The following is a 19,456-nucleotide window of genomic DNA, read 5'->3' on the forward strand; positions in this document are numbered from 1 at the left end:
TCCTTTATTGTAGAGGCTAGAAAGAAACATTTTCAACTTTCCAGCTTCTCCTGCAGCTAGGTGGAACCTGAGATAGTCTGGATCCTAGTTAGTAACCTAAGTGTGATTTTTCAGGTCTGACCATAGACAGCTACAACTGCTCTACCTGACAGAATTCCCAGGGGGAAGCTGCACTCCCGACACTAGACTGGGTACCCAGCCAGTGCATCACAGCCTCTAAGGGAAATTGTAGTCAAGGACCCAGGGACCCCTGGCCAGCCACGTACTCATGTGTAGTTGCATTCCTGGCCTGGGTACTTCCATTTGGAGGTCTCCTCATTGGAGCACTTTGAAGATACTTTGCTCTGACTCTGTACTTTTACACTCTTAGGCCTTCTCTCTCACATTCCTTCCTCCCCCTGGGTCCATAAAATGACAGGAGCCGTTTGCTCAGGACTCCTTCATAAGTAAGACAACCCTATGCTGTGCTGATCCATCCTATCCTCCAGTGGTGGGGGCACATCATTTCAGGCGGGAAATGAAACAGGAGAGAGTAGACGCTTTCTCAGTTTAACTTCTTGCTTATACTATTGCACTAAGTGATTAAAGACTTCACTGTTAACTTTAATTTTGGCTCCTTGTTGCTTTAATTGGCTCCTCCAATACCTGACAGCTCAGCTTTCTCTTCAAGCTCAGTGGAGCTCCTGACAGACCCACGTGACACAACTGTGGGCAATGAAATCTAAGAGGAAGTCAGCTGGATGGTTGATGAGAAAGCTGTTACTTTCCTGCATAGGAAGGAAGGGCGTGGAGAGTGGGGGACAAGTAACATTCTGCCTTTGTCCTGCCTAGAATACAGATGTGATGCCTGGAGATGCAGCAGCCATTATATGAACAAAGTATAAGCCAAGTCCTTAAAGATGCTGAGAGAAGATGTTAAAGAAGTCTGGAGTCTTTTTTTTTTTATTTTAGAGAGAGAGAGAGAGAGCATGAGCTGGGGAGAGGGACAGAGAGAGAGAGAGAGAGAGAGAGAGAGAGAGAGAATCCCAAGCAGACTCCAGGCTCAGCATGGGATTCTATCCACGACACTAGGATCATGACCTGAGCCAAAATCAAGAGTTGGACGCTCAACCAACTGAGCCACCCAGGCACCATGAGCGTGGAGTCTTGATAACACTGTTGACTCACTGTAATAGCTTTGGGATATCTATCTTTGTACTTCTTGTGCAAGGAAAAGAAACTTCTTAGAGTTATTTAAAAATATATCCAGGGGGTACTTGGGTGACTCAGTCAGTTGAGCGTTGGACTCTTGATTTCAGGTCAGATCATGATCCCAGGGTTGTGGGATCAAGCCCCGCATCCAGCGCCAGATGAGCTTGGAGCCTGCTTAAGATTCTCTCTCGCTCTTGTTTCTTCTGCTCCTCTCCCCTGATAGCATGTGTGTGCTCTCTCTCTCTCTAAAAATAAACAAACAAATAAATAAATATCCGTAAATTCTCTGACCTTGTTTCCATCAAAAGGAAAAGTCTAATCCCCCTTCCCTTAATTATGGTCCATCTTTAGTTTGCTGCTGTTAACAAATTGAATACAGGAAACATGATGCTGAGGATAAGTCAAAAAAAGGTGATACCGCTCCTATCTCTCTTTTTCTCTCTTAACATATGTCTTGGGAGCCTTTAGTTGACGCACAAGAAGTCCAGCTACACTAAAAATGCGATACTATAGAGAGCACTTTTTTTTTTAAACATGATCATGATCCTCCAGCTGCTAAAAGTCTAATAAAGGGGATGGTAAATACACACACAGGCTGGGTATGCATAGCTGGAATGTGAAGCACTAGGATTTGGATTACTAAGGAATTAGCACGAATCATTCTTGGGGGACTAGGGAGAGAATAACGAATGCTACTAATTAGCCTGCTAAGTATTCTCTGTAACTAGAGGATATTTGGTTGCAACTAGAAAGCTGAGGTAATTATCTCTTCATTATGTATGAATCTATTTACATGATCCACATGGGCATTTATGACTGGTTAGCTCAGATAAATGGATGTCCATGTTAATGACAACATCATGGATTCATGCTGTGTAGCTTCTTTCTATTCTAAGACTATAGATGCCATCCCTTGTAGTTCAAGGTGGCCACCACGGTGTAGAAACACAAATAATATTATTTTATATAATATTGTTAAATCACTTATCATGTATTAATCTGTATTTCCAGAATTTAGTGGCCAGCCTGGAGACACTTTGGGGGATATTGGTCTTTTTTTTTTTTTTTTTTTTAATTCATTTATTTATTTTGAGAGAGACAGAGACAGTGTGAGTGGGGGAGGGGCAGAGAGAGAGGGAGACAGAGAATCCCAAGCAGGCTCTGTGCTGCGAGCACAAAGCCCCACGCAGGGCTTGAACTCACAAAACGGCAATTTCATGACCTAAGACAAAATCAAGAGTGGGATGCTTAACCAACTAAGCCACCGAGGCGCCCCTGGGGGATATCTTTAACAAAACTCAACCTATTCTAACTTCCTTGTGAGGTGCCCCTGACCCACCTAGGTAGGCGCCTAGAGACTCTTCCTGTTGTGTGGCTCACCTTGCTGGCCTCAGATGACTGAACAAGAGGTGAACACTTGATTCATGCAGGGCCAATCAGATTCTCTCTTCCAGCAGTAAGTATGGAGAGACAGTCAGTCAGTGTCTTCTAGTGACTGGAACAGTCACAGATAAAGTCATTAACTGTGGTTCGGCCATATTTGGCCTTATGGAAAGAAAATCAGGGAAAGCTGGACTCTAGTGTTGGAGAATGAAGCAGATGTGCAAGAAAAAACAGAGTAGAGATGGTCTGAGAGTATATCTTGGGAATATGGATGCTTTTCATTTCTTAATTCTAGCCCTTCCTAAAGTGTGACTGTACTTCTATACTTAGCTCTCTAGCACAATTCTGTGCTAAAATTCCCCCTTTGTGCTTAAGATGAGTCCATTTGGTTTCTGTTACTTGCCACCAAAAAGTCTAACTAACATAACTGTCATAACTTTAAACTCTAGGAGAGGAAAAATAATTTTCCTTCCACCTTTCTGAGCTCTTAGCTGAGTCTCCTGTAATAAGACAGATTAACAAAAGAGAAATAAACAGAACTTTATTAACATGTTTACTTCATGTACACTTGGGAGATGCCCAGAAAAAAAATAATTCCCCAAAATGGCTTAGAATTCAGGATTAAATGCCATCTTGATAAGAAAAGGAGAGGGATGTTTCCTATGAAGCCTCTTAGGGAAGGGTATATGATTTTGTGAAAAATAAATGGGCCCTTAGAAGGTTAGATGGAAGGTATGATAGTTTGTGACAGAGTTTGTCCAGATGTGGTGTGGACTTCTAGTCGCCTCTCCTGTGACAAGAGTCAGTCCTCCTTGGGTGATGAAACTCTCAGGGAAGGGATTTATGACAAATGAGTTCCTTTTGGAGGATCTGTGCTGTGGCAGATAAGGGAAGGGCAGAGAAAGCCTCTCCCTGCATTTGCTGTTCTTTGAATGGCTGTGGCTCAAAATAATCAATATACCAAAGTGGCCTGTTTTTATGGCGGCAGGGATATTCTGTTTCCCTTCAAAACCTTGTCCACCATGTCCTCAGAGAACACTGTTGGTAATGAGGGGCAGGAAGGACTATGTGGATAAGTACGAATCCATTGTCACTGAAGTGGAAACCATCTAAGAGCACCCTCTTCTAGAAGGAATGGCACCAACAGCATCATTTCTGAACACAAAGGGCTGCTGCGTCAATCCTCCAGAGCATGGAAAGCTCTTCTTTCTATTTCAACATTCTTTTTTTCTAATAGAAAAGAGTTTCCCTGAGGTACTGCCAGAAGAATCTGCTCTTTTTTTTTTTTCAATTTTTTTTCTTAACTTTATTTATTTTTGAGACAGAGAGAGACAGAGCATGAACGGGGGAGGGTCAGAGAGAGAGGGAGACACAGAATCCGAAACAGGCTCCAGGCTCCGAGCGGTCAGCACAGAGCCTGACGCGGGGCTCGAACCCACGGACCGCGATTTCATGACCTGAGCCGAAGTCGGCCGTCCAACTGACTGAGCCACCCATACGCCCCAAGAATCTGCTCTTTGAGAAACAAGTTCAAAACCTCACACTCTAGAAATCTTCATGAAAACGAAAAATTGTCCTCAGAAATGCGTGGCTGAAACGTCCTCCTAAGTGATTTGCACTGTCCTTAGCTAAAAGTATCTCCACCAAGTAGTGTAACTGAACCGAACTGCCTTCTCAGACTTGGTTCTATGTACAGTGTCCCCGAACCAGATTTTATTTGATGTCGTTTCTGGTGTTATCGATAATTATTCCTATTTCAACATAAAGTCTCTTCGTATTTATAGCTGGTAACGTTATAAGGCTGGGCAAAAAGGAAAAATATGGGGGGAAATGGCAAAAGACTTTAAATTTTTTTTTTTAATGTTTATTTTTGACACACAAAGAGAGAGCATCAGCGGGGAAGGGGCAGAGAGAGAGGGAGACACAGAATCGGAGGCAGGCTCCAGGCTCTGTGCTGACAGTACAGAGCCTGATGCAGGGCTCGAACCCACAGACCGCGTGATGAGGGCTTGAACCCACAGACCGTGAGATCATGACCTGAGCTGAAGTCGGATGCTCAACTGACTGAGCCACCCAGGCGCCCCATAAAAGACTTTAAATGTGAATGTGAAAAGGGTGAGTGAAGGAAAGAATAAAGGTAAGAACCAAAATAGCGAAACAAGAAGCTAGGTTGGGGAGCAGTTCCACAAGTGAGTTCCTTAAGGTCTGGGACCTCTTTGTCCAGAGCCAAGAGCTTCACCTGGGTTAGAACAGGAACTGAACAATGAATGTGCGGTTACCTCACCAAATCAACAAATGACTGAAAGGCTTGACAAAATGAATTTGTTTCTGTACTAAATCTTCCTGAATTTGTCTGTTTCAGTTAGACACTGATGTAGCCTCAGGATACAAAAAGTGAAATTCTAAAAGCTTGTCAGGCTTCCACAGTTAATGCTGTTATACTATGTTGAATGTGGATAGACGTCACAACCTTGACCTCCTGCCATAGGTATGAGGAGATGGCATGAAGTCCTCTCTGCCCGACCACCACTGTATTCGTTCTATGGTCTGCTCAATTTTTGCCCGAAGGAAGACCATACTTTGTTCTTTGCTGGCACCGCTGTACATTGAAACTTAAAGAGACTTTGGAAATACGATCCGACTCCACAGAGGACAAGAAGGGGAGGAAGCCTCTCTGACCTGGTGTCTCCAGTCTGGTGCCAGCCCCATCACAGGGCACAGGGAACCCCTGCCACCCCTTTTAATTACAGTCTCTGAAAAAGGAGACTGAACCCCCTCTGATTTGGAGAAAGGCTGGTTTCTTCATCTTATTAACAATAACATATCCCAGTGCTCCAGTAATTACAGACCTATTGCTGAAGCAATCAAATTGCTTATTTGAAAGAAAGACTGTTTCCTTTCCCTAATGAATGTGAACAGTTCCCCAGAGCCCGAAGGTGATGTGTGTGAAGGCTCCAGTGTAACAATGAAAAGCGATTATAAATAAATGACACAGAGCTGCTCTGTTCTTAAAAATCACTGCATGATCAATTTGGGAGACACGCATAGAGATGGGACTCATGAGATTTAGTTTTAATTATTCTGCCCGAAGGAAAACGACACTTCATTCTTTGCTGGCACCATTGTACATTGAAACTTAAGGAGTCTTAGGAAACATGATCCTATTCATCCTTTTCTCAAACCACTGGCAGATACAGTGACACAGTTGCCTTCGTTGTATAGGAAGAGAAACTGAGGTCCGAATGTTTGTGTTCTTCGTAAAAGGTCTGATTCACATATTGTCATATCCAGCTGATTTCTTTGTCTCTCCCTTACTCAACTCCTCTGATAATTGTTTGTATTTGAAATTACAAATTTCAAACTTGTAAGGGGAGAAATTAAGGGAAGGCTACGACAAAGAAGGTGAGGCGTGTTTGTACATACATGCATTTGTGCACGTCTTGATTTTGGGGAAGGAAATAGTATGGGGTCTGGAAAGATGCCAGGAGGCGGGGGCATTCCATGTCAGTCCTTGATGCTGGAGCAACTACCCCTCATCGAAAGCTGTAACATGTGAGCTGAGGGGTTGGGGCTGGAAGGAGGCTGATGAAAAATAATCTCACGTTTTTGTCAGATCAGGGCACCCTTGGATTAAAATCTTTTTGAATTTAAAGAAAAAACCTGGTTACTAGTTGGTACAGGATACCCATCTGAGTCCAACCACTACCCAGAATGGTAGTTTATAATTAATCTTTCACTTAGGGGTCCTGCTGTGGACCACCAAAGAGGCCCTCTAAGGCCATATTGAGAAATCAACGTGTTATCCTTTGCCATTTCTAAAAACTGAAAATTGAATCCATTTGAAATTCAGAGATGAGTCTGCAGAATTTCCAACAAGATAAACTAAAAATTCCTCAGGATCCAGGGTGTTTATGTTTCTAGAGATTCTTTAGTGAGGGATTAAGTTATCAGTACTTCTTGGATGAGTTTCTTGATTCTGGATGATATATACCATTGCATTACATTTTTGCTCAACTCTTAGTCATATGACACTCATCAGGAGTTGGCAGAAATTCCCCCTCCCCCAAAAGAATTTAGACGAGTCTTATTTCTGCTTGCTTTTAAAGGAAGAAAATATAGAAATTACTTAGAAGAGTTTCTGGAATTTGGCTATCTGTGTGGTTTCATAGTTTTAAAGGAATCAACTAATCACCGTTGACCAAATCACTAGCTAGTTCATTAAGGCAGTCAGCTTAACTAATCGTCTGGTTGACAATCAAATCAATTAATTGCTTTTTTCGGTTGTTTTTTTGTTTCTGTTTGTTTGTTTTGCCTTTGATATGGAATAGGTACAGCTCAAGTTAAGCAAACCAGACAATCTTGTCAATGCTTACAGAATACAAGTGGACGGTATATTTAAAAATGTGAGAATCCATATGGAAAACAGAGCCTCATTAAAGAATTAGATGGAATTAAATGGGTTAAGCTCATCAGAAAAAAAAAAAAAAATAAGGGAAAAGGCTATTCTTGCCAGGGACTGAAGTCTCTGCAGAAATTGATTCGGTAGAGGGTCCCTCTGGGGCTTGGAACAATTAGCTCTCAGAAAATTAGAGGACAGCCTTTGTGCTTCTGGGGATTCAGATGTGACAGGTGTCTCCTGTCCCTCAGGAAACAGTTCACTCCTTCCAACCTTTCATTTTTTTGGACGCTTGCCCCTTCAGGGTAAACCCAAACCCCTGAGAGTTAAGGATTTCGAGGCACAGAGTCTGAATAATTGGATTCTTGGAAGACATTACTTTCATGAGTTTCTGCCACAGATGTACTTCCTGGGGTGTTTTCTGTTTAAAAAAAATTCTTCTTTTGACAAAAGGTAAGAACTAAGATGCTGTGCTTCCTAAAGTAAGTGATGGAGGGGCGCCTAAGTGGCTCAGTCAGTTAAACATCTGACTTCAGCTCAGGTCATGATCTCAAGGTTCGTGGGTCTGCGTCGGGCTCTGTGCTGACAGCTCAGGATCTGGAGCCTGCTTCAGATTCTGTGTCTCTCTTATTTTCTCTCTCTCTGCTCTTCCCCCGCGTATGCGCTCTCTCTCTTTCGAAAATAAATAAACATTAAAAAAAAAAATAAAGTAGGTGATGGAAAACTTTTTTTTTCCTGTCCCTTTACTAACTTCATTCTTCACACAAAGTGAACACTGGGAGAAGGTGACTAGGCCACAATCTTCCCGATGCCTGAGGAGACTAAAATGTGGTCTTTGAGTGAGAGGAGGCAGTGTTGGTAGACCTTTAGAGAAGGCAGGGGGCGGGGCACAGAGGAAAGTGGCAAAGGAGGACAATTTGCTCATTTTACCTGCTGAGAACGATTAGCTGTATTTATGCCAGGGTGGGTGTTATTAACCTGATGAGGACAATCTGACAGAGAGTTAATGAGAGATCTTGAGTGTAGGAGCCTGAGAAATGGATATCTCCCCAACTGTGTGGGAGGAGGGAGGTGTGGGAAAGGGAAATCAGAGTAGGTGGATGGGTGAATACTTCTGCACAGAGGAGTCAGCACATTCTTTCTTCAGGGTAAAAGGCTTGACACGTTGTGGAATGAGGATTAGAATATTGTATATTTTTAGCAGCTGATATAAAAATTCCTCCTAGGGAGAAACCCATCTTTGGAGAAATTACCCCTACGATCCCCCCTGGGAATTGCTGAGGCTCCTGGGTTTGGCTAGGCCAAAGCCCAGCATTCAGAGGCCAGTCAGGCAACTTCTGTCTCATAGAGGATGGTGCCTGAGTGGGGGAGAGGAAGGGGTGGAAGAAGGCCCCAGAAGGGCATGAGGATAGATTGCAACTGTCCAGAATGTTTGCTGGGAAAGGATTCTTTTTTTTTTTTGAAACCAGGTGGTCTCTTTTGAAGGTGGTCGCTTAACTGTGGAACAGAGATCAGATGTGTGGACTTAGGATCTGGAAGTGGAGGGGTCTTTAAAACTGTAAGTTTACGGTAGGGGCCCTGATGTCTGAATCACAGAGTAGAGTAGTTGAGCTTTCAGAGGATATCTATTGTATTTCAATATGTGGCTGCAGAAATCAACACACGGCACATACAACTTCCCCGGAAGAAGAGAACCCCAGAACCACACTGCAAATAGAAATCTACTTCCAGTGGTGATTTTTATTTAAGTGTATACACGGACACATCTTTTTGAGGGGAAATTGGACAGTATCTATCAAAACTTAAAAGAGGCACATCTTCCAACTCAGCAATTTCACTTCAAGGAATCTGCCCTTACATGTACAAATATGTAAGTTCAAGAAGTTTTTTTGAAACATGCCTTATAATAGCAAAACATGATTATCCACAAATAGGAGTGTGGTTAGATTAATTATCATACAATTATATGGAAAGATCTCCAAGGTACTAAGAACTGATTTTTAAAAACTGATGTAAAATTCACACAACGTGAAATTAACCACTAATCATTTTATTTTATTTTTAAATGTTTATGTTTATTTTTGAGGAGGGGGGAGGGGCAGAGAGAGAGGGAGATGGAGAATCCCAAGCAGGTTCCTTGCTGTCAGCACAGAGCCCCACTCGGGGCTTGAATTCATGAACCGTGAGATCATGACCTGAGCCAAAATCAAGAGTTGGATGTTCAACCGACTGAACCACCCAGGTGCCCCACCATTAATAATTTTAAATTTGTGTTCAGTGGCATTTCGTACATTCTCAGTGTCATGCAACCATCAACTCTAATTCCAGGACATTTTCTTCTCTCCAAAATGAGACCCTATACCCATTAATCAGTCACTCTCTGTTACTGCAAGAAATGATTTTAAAATGTCAGAAGAGTGTATACAATTTTATCCCATTTGTGCTTTTAACAACCTCCAAACTATGACCTCTATGCCCACTGACCGACAGAAGCAGTGTAGAGTTGTGGTTGGTTACACCCGGGGCCTCTGGAGTCAGCCTGCCTGTTTCAAATTCCAGCTCTTACACAGATCGGCTGCGCATCACTTGGCAAGTATTTAACCTCTCTGTGCCTCCCTTTCTACAGGGGTAAGTTGGGGATAGTAACAGTACATAGAGGGCAGTTGTGAAGAGTAAATCAGGACAAACCTGACACAGCCACCATTTAGTCCAGCTGTTTTTGTGTTGTTTGAATTGTTTGTTGTTGTTAGTCAAAACCATGAGTAAGTAAACCTACTTCCAGCTGAGGGAGCAGGTGTGCTAAGCACACGTTCTCAGAATACCCTCTTTCAGGACATTGTGGAAAGCTGCTCCACTATAGAGGTTGCCTCTTGCTTAAAGACCAAAAATGTGGGCTTTAAGCACCAACAAAATTCCAACTAAAAGACCCATATGAAGTATGAAATATGGGTCTTCATTACACCTAAATGAAATGCCAGTAGGCAACTTGGAGGGCAAGAGGAAGGGTCTCTGTGAGGCTGAGATACCTAAAGGGGGAAAGCAGGGAAGAAGGGAGAAAGGAATGAAAGAAAGAGGGAGGGGAGAAAGGAGGAATAAGAGCAAAAGAACAAAAGGGACAAGGATAGGTTAGGATGAAGGAAAAGAAGAAAAGAAAATGGTGAGGAAGTGATTGCAGGCCTCGGCTATAAATGGTTCAGGTTGAAACAGAACACGTGTAAAGCATTTCAACCAAAAAGTAAAAGAGAGCCAGGAGAAGCATCTGTGATTTCTTTCTTTTCTTGTTTAGTCCTAATGTACATTAAGCTCAGAAATACAGCCATACAAAGCTGCTATGCATCAAGAAATAAGCATGACCGCTGCCATACTTTCACACTGTATGACTCTTTCTGTGCTTCCCTTCTTGGGTGAATCTGATTTCCCCACCCCCATGTGCCTGCAGAAAACGCTGCCCTGACAAACCCCTGAGAAGCCTTTACTTTTGTTTCGGAATCTGAACACAGCCCCACATGGACTCTGGGATGCTGGACCATCATGATCTTGAGAGAGTTAATGAGGCTTGGAAGTGGTTAACAGAAAGCTCAGGTCTAGTCAGTTTCTTCGTCAGGACAAGGTGGAAATGCAAGTTTGAAATGGGCCAAGTCTCGCGGAATGAAAAATACAGAAAAGGTAGTCCTCCTTACCTGTAGTCAACCACAGTCGAAAGCAGATGATCCTCCTTCTGAAAGTCAGTAGTAGTAGCCTAAGGCTCCATAGTGCCTCTGTCATTCACCTCACTTTCTCCAAAAGGTAGACATTTTATCATCTCACAACATCACAAGAAGGGTGAGTGCAATACAATAAGATATTTTTAGAGCGAGAGGGACCACATTCAGTTAATTTTTATTACAGTATATTGTTATAGTTGTTCTATTTATATTAACCTCCGTTGTTAATCTCTTACTGTGCATACTTTATAAATTAAACTTTATTATAGGTATGTATGTATAGGAAAAAACATAGTATAAATAGGGTTCAGGTAATATCTGCAGGTTCAGGCATCCACTGGGAGTCTTGGAACGTATCCCCCACAGATAAGGGGGGGGGAACCACTGTGTTGAACTACTGTCTTTTTAAATAGGATATTTTAAATCCCACATGCTTCAGAGCCACCAGAAATGAGGTAGATAGCATTTTGCTAGCATATCTTTTCAAATATTTAAAGAATGTCTTATATACTTCTGTTGATTTAATAAAGTAACTCAGAAGGGTTAAGCAGGGTTTGGCATCTTCAAGATGGCGATTTTGCTTCTGATAACTTTCCAGAAAAATTAAATGTGTTGTGAAGGATAAATTACAGTATGATGCAAGTTGTCTTGTTAAAATGTCATTCCTCTTCCCCAGCAACCTACTTCCCGTCTCATTAAGCCAGTCGACTGGATATATCCAGACAATTATGACGGTGATTTACTACCTTAATGCTCAATTGTTACTGGGAGCTGAAGGGTGGGGGAAGGGAAATAACATTCCCATCCTCTGTGTCTCATGGAGAGACGATCAAGCCCTCAGCTGTAGCATTAAACACAGCAATAGAAAGCAGAGGCACGGTAAAGCATTTTCACTGCGGTTATGAGCTGAGATATAAAATGAGATTTATTTGCAACAATCTGATAGAGAAAATTGAGTCCTGGGAATTGATGTCCCAGGGAGCCTTTCAAGTCAGCCAGGAGTTACTACAGGACGTGAGTAACACAGCAAAATATGAAAGAATGGGAAGAGGAAAAAAAAATTTGTGCTTTGACATTTTCTGCGGCCACTGCGAAAGATAAAGAAATTGACTAGTTTGTACAATATGAATTATGGTCACAATTATAGTCTTCCCTTGGTCCAGTCTCTCATAACAGTTGAATATCTTGAGTCCCAAATTGGGGCTGTAGCTCAGCCTTTTGCTTTTTTAAAATGTGGTTCTTCTACAGATGTGATGCCAAATAAATAAACCTTCAAATGGCTCTCTGTTTTCCCCAATAGGTTTCAACCTAATAGATAATTTCAAATAACTATGCTGGTTCTTCTAGCATTTCATTTCTTCTGGCATTTTATTTCTTAATTTTTCTGAAAATTACCACTGAAATTTAAGTTGATGATGTAGCAATCCCCAGTTGGTATTTTTAAATGAGAGTGGAAATTAGAAGTTTATGTTAAATTTCATTTACTCGGGTGTTCATTCTGCAGCCAATATTTGTCACAATTTTAATGTGTGTCTGTCTTTGCTGGACTGTGTCCAGGGAGAAGATATACGTGATTTTTCAATGTATGTAATTTGCCTCAAGGATATATTTCAAGTCTATACATGTTTGCACACTGCAAGAGGTCACAGGTAAAACTGAAAAAAAAAAAAGTGAAGTTTCACGAATATATATGGGGGCTTTGACAAAATCAGGGATAAACCCCTTCCCTGAAGGGCTAAGTTCAGTTCCTTTTAATAAGCAAGGTGTCTCAAGCTTCTGAACACCTGGCGACTGAAATCCAGTTTCTGTGCTGGTTCCTCTGTCTTCTACCCAAGATTATGCTACACAACATTCACTTAATCCCCACACCTGTCTCAACTGCTGGGGAGAATAATTTTTTGCAATCTTGACTCCCCCTTTTACTTGATCTTGAGATTTTTTGTCCCGAACCTATAGCTACTTCTATGAATAACCAGATGGCTATTTCAAAAAGGAAAAACTTTCTGACACCTTTATCACTGCCTCTAGATAGAAATAAGGGTAATGCTAACATTCAAGGATAACTGGTACATTCCATCACAACTCACTACCTCCTCTGAGGCAACCGAGGGGGTGGGGGAGGGGCACAATGGGTGCCTTCTGTTTTCCCCTCCAAGAGAGATGGTGTAAGAACTTGCCAAGCATCTCTTGTTTTACTTGTTGTGAACATGTGCAATTTATCTTTCTGAGAAAAGTGCATACAACTTTTGTGTAAATTGTTTAATTGTCACAATTGGTTAATTTCATCTTTTTTTCCCCCCCCAAGAGAGGCGGAAAATGATTAGTTTGTGTGGTGGGTGACGGTGATTCTTTCTTTGGCCCATAAAGGGAACTGGATCAAAAGATTCTGGAAAAAAAATGTCATTGGCTTAAACATTCACATCTGCACTGCATTTATATTTTTGACCTATAGTTCATGCTTGAACAGGACTCTTAAGTTCAATATTTTAACTAAAAAGTTGATAATATCTTCATTGTTTTATTACCATTTATCTCTAAGTTTGTTTGCTTGTTTATTTATTTATTTATTTATTTTAATGTTTATTTATTTTTGAGAGAGTAAGAGAGAGAGTGCACGGAGGAGGGACAGAGAGGAATAGGGAGAGAATCCTAAGCAGGCTCCACACTGTCAGCATGGAGCCCTACGTGGGGCTTGAATTTATGTACCATGAGATCATGACCTGAACTGAAATCAAAAGTTGGACGCTTAACTGACTCAGCCATCCAGGTGCCCCTCATCTCTAAGTTTATAAGGCTATGTACTGTTCCCTGCTTTCTTCCTCTTTATCCCCAACTTTTTCTTTCTATGGTTATGTCCCATTCACTTTAATAAGGCAAAACATCTCTCACACTTAAAACTATATGAGAAATTTTAAAGAAAATGATTATAGATTCCATTCAGAAACGATACTCTGGGTAGCCAGTTTTCTCTTTCTTTCTTTCTTTCTTTCTTTCTTTCTTTCTTCCATTATTAAGATTGGCTAATTTTTTTAAAGGCTTTTTATTTTGAAATAATTATAGACTCACAAAAAATAGTGAAATCAATTCCTAGAGTTCCATGTATTCTTTACCCATCTTCCCCTGATGGTGACATCTTATGTGACTGCAGTACACAATCAAAACCAGCAAACTATTAAGGGACTAGAGACCTATTCAGTTTTCACCAGTTTCTACATGCATTCTTGTGTGTGCACGTGTGTGTGTGTGTGTGTGTGTGTGTGTGTGTGTGCTTATAGTTCTATGTGGTCTGATCTCAGATATGAGTCTGTGTAACGGCCCCCACAATTAAGGTACAGAGAGCTGTTTGTTCCCTCACCACAAAGGAACCTCTCTTGTTCTGCCCCTTTAGATTCACATCCTCCCTCCCTCTGTCTCCTATCCCCAACCCCTGGCAACCAGTAATCTGTTCTCCATCTCTGTACTTTTGTCATTCCCAGGCTGTTAGAGAATGGGAATCACACAGTATATAACCTTTGGAGATGGACTTTCTTCACTAAGCATCATGTCCTCGAGGTCCATCCAAAGTTGTTGTGTGTATTAACAGTTCATTCCTTTTTATTGCTGAGTAGTATTCCGTTCTGTAGATGTTCCAGAGCCTGCTCAACAATCCACTCTTTGAAAGACAGTGGTTGTGTCCAGGTTTTTGTAATTTCAAAGCTGCTATGAACATTCCTGTACAATTGACCCTCGAACAGCATGGCGGGGTAGGGACACTGACCCCCCTCACACAGTAGAAAATCCACATGTAACATTTGACTCCCCCAAACTTAACTACCGATAGCCTACTGTTGACTGGAAGCCTTGCTGATAACATAGTCAATTACTACATATTTTGTATATTATATGTATTATACACTGCATTCTTGCAATAAAGTGAGCTAGCAAAAAAAAATGTTATTAAGAAAATCATAAGGAAGAGGAAATACATTTACAGTACTATACTGTAAAAAATTCCTATGTAAGTGGACCTGTGCAGTTCAAATCTCTGTTGTTCAATGATCAACTGTACAGGTTTTTATGTATGCATGTTTGAACACAAGTTTTCATTTCCCTGGGATAAATGCCCAAGAGTATATAATTGCCGTGTTATATGGAAAGTGTACATTTAGTTTATAAGAAACTGCTGAACAGTTTTCCAAAGTGGCTGTACCATTTTATATTTCTACCAGCAGTATAGGAGGAATCCACTTTTTTCTGCATCCTTACCAGCACCAGTCTTTTTAGATAGGTAAATGAATATCAAAATATTGTAAGAAGTCACACAAAGGCCATGTAGACACTGAGCCAAATGCATGGAGGTACTTAGCTTGTATATGAGCCTAAGACCACTTTTTCAGGAGGGTTGACTGCAACATTTGTTGTAATATAAATTCCCCAGACCTTATTAGCCCATAGCCATGCGTCAGTTAGCAATGGCTGCAAGTGAGGAAAACCCAGTTACAGTCAGTTAAGCACATGGGGCTATTTTCCTTCCTTAACAAGAAGTCCAGGACCCAGCCATTGCAGAGGCTCAAAGACGATGGCAGCTACTGCTTCAGGATAGTGTTTGTACCAGGAAGGAAAATGTTTTCCCAAGAATGTCAGTACAATTTCCTGTTTTGGTCCTGAACACTGTCCTGAGTTTCTCATGGCTGGAATGTTAAAGGAAGTGAGTTCTGAAAACCTCAGTGGGTCAGGCATTTACCATTGTCTGACATAGGACAGTACACATCAATGGTCGACTTTGGCCAGCTTAAAGCTTTACCTGATGATGCATGGCCCACCCTCAAGTATTTCTGGGTTTTACCACAGGGGTATCTCATTTGTGCTTATAAGCAAAGTCCTCTCCCACTCAGGATTACTGTGCTCCAGCAGGTCTGAGGCACAATGGTGTCTGTAGGGCTCTGTCCTCCCCTAGGCCTCTGCCATGGTTTTCTTGCTGTCACTGAGGAACTGAACACTCATATCCTCCCTGCCTTGTGCTTTGTGTTTCATGAAGCCCTTCCTGAATGCATTTAATCACTTTGGCCTGCAGACCTTCACTCTCCATTGCTTTTGAGTTTGTCCATGGGCTAGGCACGTGACTAGGACACTGACGATCCTTTCCACCGATAGGTGTTTTTCATTCTTGACATGCACACAAAAGTATATCTTAGCATGCTCTTTCTGTGGCAAATCATATAATGCAAGTGAACAACTGAGGAGGGGACTCTGTCAGTCTCACCTGATCAGATGGAAATCTCTGTTTAAGCCTAAAAAGGGCCACCCATGTTTACTGTCTTCCTTTTGATCACATGGGTTAGTTCAGCTGGTCTACCTGGCTGGATCACTAACACTGTGCTCCCTCACGGCTCAGTGTTTGTTTCCCAGGGAACAATGTTGGAATGAAAAAGGACTATTTTTCAGTCAAGGGTGGAGACCCAGTTAGAACCTTTCTTAAACTCCAGTGGGTCAAAGAGAACTCCTATCTTAACTGCTACCTTCTTGACTTGATACGTGTAAAAGTGTTTGGGATTTACATTCGTTAAGATGCAAATGCCAGCTGCTATAACAAAGACTCCAGTATAGCTGTGGCTGACACAAGACAGAAGTTGATTTCTCTGTCTGGGCCCAGAGTTGATGTAGCATCTCTATCATCTGGTTGCCTTTTATGTTGTTGCTCTGCCATGCTCAACAGGCAGCTTCAGTCCCTGTGTCCAATATGGCTAGCTGTCACCATCGCGTTCACACCTAACCAGTGAGAAGGGGAAAGTAGAATGGGGGGAGGGGGGAAACCCTTTCCTTTTATGGGCATGACAGGAAGTTACCCACATAATTTTGTCTTGAATCCTATTAATCTGACTTTTGCATCTTTGTCCCACTTAGGTACAAGATGCTGGGAAATGTGGTCTGCATCCTAGACTGCCACAAGATTAGCAGGAGCTTCTACTACCAGAACAGGATTATGATATTGGGGAACAACTAGCAGGACCAGATAAATGCCCTCTACCTTTGGGGCCAAAAAGAAGTGCTAGAATTTAGGGGAGCGGTCCTCAACCAGGGGCGATTTCTGGAGATATCATTGTTTGTCTTAACGGGAGTGATGTGTGTTACTGGCAGCTAGTGGGTAGATGCTGCTAAACTTTGTACAATGCACAGGACAGCACCCCTCCCCCCTCACAAAACAAATTATCCAGCCTGAAATGTCAGTAGTGCTGAGGTTCAGAAATCCTGCCTTAGGGATATATCTTTACAAAGTCCTAGCCCACCACATTAAAACAATGTTTTGGCTTTCATTTGTGCTTTTATGTACGTATGTATGTATGTATTTGGTTTGTTTATTTATTTTGAGACAGAGAGAGAATGAGAGAGAATCCTAAGCAGGCTCTGTGCTGTCAGCACAGAGCTCGACATGGGACTCGATCTCATGAATTGTGAGATCATGACGTGAACCAAAATCAAGAGCCAGATGCCCAACCAACTGAGCCACCCAGGTACCCCTCATTTGTGCTTTTATAAGCAAATTTCTAAGACTAGTGTCCTCTTAGGGGAGATTTGGGTGATAGCAAGGTGCTTCCAGTAAATTAGAATTGGAGCTTGCTGTGGTCTGAACATTTGTGTTCCACCCCTTCCCCCCCCCCCCCCCCCCCCCAGTTCATATCCTAAAATCCTAAAGCCCAATGTGATGATATTAGGAAGTGGGACCTCTGGCAACTGCTTAGATCATGAGGGTGGAGCCCTCATGAATAGGATTAATGCTCTTACAAAAAGACCCCGCAGAGCTCCCTTGCCCCTTCCACCAGGTGAGGACACAGTGAAAAGCCCGTGGCTGTGACCCCAGAAGAGGGCCCTCATCCAGGGGACCTCAGTGGCTCAGTCGGTTGAACAATCAACTTCAGCTCAGGTAATGATCTCGTGGTCTGTGGGTTCGAGCCTCACATCAGGCTCTGTGCTGACAGTTCAGAGCCTGGAGTCTGCTTCCAATTCTGTGTTTCCCTCTCTCTTTGCCCCTCCCCTGTCTCTCAAAAATAAATAAATGTTTAAAAAAAAAAAAGAGGACCCTCATCCAACCTTACTGGCACTTTGGTCTTAAACTTCCAGCCTCCAGAATTGCAAGGAATGCATTCCTTTTCCTAATAAGATACCCAGTGTGTGGTATTTTGTTATAGCAGCATGAATAGGCTAAGACTGAGGTGTAAAACACCATTTGCTCAGTTTGCCAGAGGTCACATTAATGAAGGAATGAAACTTGTCGACCCTTGCGTATAGTTCCACCATAGTCATTAACAAGCCGGCTTTAGTCCTGAAGAGGAAGATTTCCTTCTTTGGGTTTTCCCAAGCTATTTAATAATATATCATATACCACTAAACCAGAGGAAAGGAGGAAATCTATTCAATTACAGACAAGTGTAATTTTGTACAATTAATCATAGTCTTCTTAAGGGAAATAAAAATAATTTGTTTTTAGTAAGAAGGAACCTATAATTATTTGGTGAGAGAGGAAAAACTACTTTTAATATATCATGTTTACTTTGAATGTGGTGAAATGTATTGCAGCTTTGCTGTTAGTCTTAGGCATGAAAAACTGTGTGTTAAATTTTGTCATTTCTGGTTCTGATAATCTGCTTTGATGACAGATTAGAAATGCAGTTTGGCTTTTCAGGACATAAATCTCAAATAATCAACATGAGAGAACGGCACCAAATCCTCCAGAGACGTTTCTAACATGAGATGATGACGCTTCTTAATAAACTCAGGATTAGTGATGTAACTTGTCACTGGTTCAGCCAGAAGACACAGGGAAATATCACAGTTGCTACAGTGACCACTCAGAAGTTGTGTTCTATAAATCTGGAAAATCAACTTCTGGAAATTCTCCCCTGGGATGAAGATATAGTATGTGTCAGCCATGTATCACAGAAACCTTTTATTATTTTAGGCATCATACATTTTTTCTTGTGGAGAGAAGCAAGAATATTGTTCCTCATTTCCTATTCCCCTAGATTTGAGGGATGTCTAAGTTCTTCGTAGGACATTACAGTCACCTCTCTTAAAATATCCATCTCCCAGTGAATCACATACAACTTTCGCATCTTTGTTCCACTTCCGTCTACTATTTTACTTTTCATACCATTGTAATTTGTTTTTCCCAATTAGAAAGTACATATCTGGCGGAGAATTTTCACTTCTTTTTTTTGAAAGCTTATTTATTTATTTTGAGAGAGAGAGCGAGTGCACAAGTGGGGGAAGGGCAGAGAGAGAGAGAGAGAGAGAGAGAGAGAGAGAGAGAGGAAGAGAGAGAGAGAATCCCAAGCAGGCTCTGCACTGTCAGTGTGAACCCAATGCAGGGCTCAAACCCATGAATCAGGAAATCACAACCTGAGCTGAAGTCAGATGCCTAACCGACTGAGCCACCCAGGCTCCCTGAGAATTAACTTCTTACACTTTGTTTCTCCTGTGACATCCAGTAGATTTCCTTCCCTGTATAGGACATCTTTATGGACTTTGTGTTTTAGCTTTGCTTAACACCATGGTTATTAAGCATGATCTTGGAGTCATAATTACACTTATCACCATTAGGAAATTATGTGCAATTAACTTGCTCTTAATTATGGACTGCAAAAGAATTTGGAACATTAGAGAATAGAGAATAAAAGATCTGGATTTTATGCGATTAAGAGATATTTTAAGTAGGGAAATAAGTGCACATATACAGTAAAACAATATATAGAACTTCCATTTGTTGTATCTGGTGATATTTAGCAGAGATCATTTAAAGCAGATT

This window comes from Panthera pardus, unplaced genomic scaffold (assembly GCF_024362965.1).
Source record: "Panthera pardus isolate Hobbes unplaced genomic scaffold, ASM2436296v1 HiC_scaffold_13, whole genome shotgun sequence".
In the NCBI taxonomy this organism is placed as follows: Eukaryota; Metazoa; Chordata; class Mammalia; order Carnivora; family Felidae; genus Panthera; species Panthera pardus.